Source organism: Anneissia japonica, unplaced genomic scaffold, assembly GCF_011630105.1.
Source record: "Anneissia japonica isolate Jap-2015-1 unplaced genomic scaffold, ASM1163010v1 scaffold288004_len88128_cov121, whole genome shotgun sequence".
NCBI classification, from domain to species: Eukaryota; Metazoa; Echinodermata; class Crinoidea; order Comatulida; family Comatulidae; genus Anneissia; species Anneissia japonica.
Window position 1 is genome coordinate 28,120 of NW_022697403.1, and position 2,187 is coordinate 30,306.

Consider the following 2,187-nt stretch of genomic DNA (forward strand, 5'->3'; position numbering starts at 1 on the left):
ATATATATTGAATATAGCATATATTGTAGGGTTCTTGATTCCCTGACACCACCAACTTTCTACCGTCCGGAAAATTGGCCATTCCAATTACTCTACCCTTCCCAGTCGGAAAGATTAGACCTGATACCGTCGACACCACTGGGTACACAGTAATAGTATTGAGAATAGTGTTGCTTCCATTTTAGGTGGGAGAAAGGCGCTATATTTATACAACCATTAAATTTAATTTGGTATTTGGTATAATTTAGCATAATTTCCCATCAGCCCTTGGCATAATTTGATTTGGATCACTGGTCACAAAGTAAGGTATAGGCCTGGCCTAGCATTCAATTAAGTATTGCGAACGCATAAACGCTAAATGTTTTAAAGAAGATAGAGAGTATTTCATTTGATCTACCAGTATTTTAATGATGGGACCGGTAGTTCGAATGGAGGGATTATTGTCTTGCTTAAACAGCTTACCACCTCCCCATGCTACAATGTAGCTTGCAACAATAGAAATCCTGATCATTTTACTTGTAAATACTTGCATAATTCTGAAAATGTTGTATTTTAAAAAAATGCTTATAAATTTATAAAACAAATCCAGACCCACCCCCACCCCGTTACAACACTCTCTCTTGACTAATAAAACACTTATGTTTACTAAATTCATCAGAACAATAGGGATGCCATAATCAGTACGTGGATGTTTCAGCTTTATAAAGGTATACTAATTTTCCCCTGGGTATCACTAATTAACTCCCTGGGGTTTTGTTAAAAGTAGATTTCTGTTCCCAAAATATTTCCTATTTATAGTTCCAGCAAACCGTAGAAAATTTCATCACAAATAGCTCAATGGGAACTGTGTCGTTGCTAAGGAGTTTCTTTGACTGCTACTGTGATTTTTCTTCAATTTCTTCAGTACTTTTAAAGCCCTTTTGCTCAGAACTTTATAGGCCAGTTTATAGATAATAATTATAATTTAAAATAGCTTAACTTTATACATAATTGTCCGATTAAGGTAAATGAGCCCTCATTATAAAGTTAATGATGTGCTCTATTCATTTACATTTAAAAAAAAATTGATAGAGTACGAGTTTACAGCCCCTTTGTGATCTTGGGTGACATTTGTAGGAATATTACCTCAAGCTGGTCGGAAATGACACAATTATATAGTAAAAGTCATCATCATAACACCACCACGATCTTTTATCAGCGATTTTAGGCTATCATAAGGATTTAATTAATCTGTATTTTACCATAGAAAATTGAACTTAATTATCTTTTGATGTATTTACTTTACCTACTTTGTGTGCCCTAAAATATTTTTCTCATACTTCTCAAATTATAACAAAAGCATGCATACTCAAGTCGTGTGTTATAGGTAATTCAGACGTTAGTGATACCGGTATCTTACTATAATAAGATGTACAATACAGTACACAGGTTGTACAACGTTTTTTTCCCGTTAAAACCTGGGTCATTTATGCAGTTAAGTTCAACAACTTTCAGGCATCATCTTTACATATGAAATTACATTGCAGTCAAAACGTGAGGGCCCTACCCTCTTAAAAATATGTGGGGAGGGGGTTGTGTTCTTGTCTGTCCATAACAGGGGTGAAAGATGAACTGGGTTATTTAAAATATACATGAGCCAAATGTGTACACTGGGCCCATGGTTTATAGTCCTTATCTGAGAAGACTTGTTCCACAAGATCCATAGGCGAGCGTGCCATTGTATTTAGGTACATGCGCAGCCAATCCAATTTATATATAAAGTTGTTTAAGCCGTCTACATAGTAGAAGGTAGGAAGTCCTAGTTTCAAAGATTAGAAATGCGCGAGTGACTACACCAGTTGATTGGGGGATCAGGGGGGCGGAGCCTGGGTGGGGTCCAGCTCTCGCTCCAACCATCTGAGCATTTTAAGCTGTTTGAAAACGATATCAGGAAGTGTTTGATGACAATACCAGGTACATAAACAAAAATATTTTTATAGAGAATGTGCAACGAGGTAGCGAAAGCTGGCAATTGTTTGGTACGAGTACGTAAACAGGAGGTTTCTCGTTAATTGATTCTCGAACGATAACGAAAGCTCTCTAATGAATCAAGTTACTGCATGACCGTTATTATATTTTTAATAAAACCAATTTTATTTTAATTTTTAATACATTTTCCCCTGAATTTGTTATCACGCATAAACTTCC

General features: G+C 35.8%; 1 pseudogene; it reads right to left on the minus strand.

The window, feature by feature from the left end:
• LOC117102229 overlaps positions 1-2,187 on the minus strand; it is a 40,177-nt pseudogene that overhangs the window by 27,716 nt on the left and 10,274 nt on the right.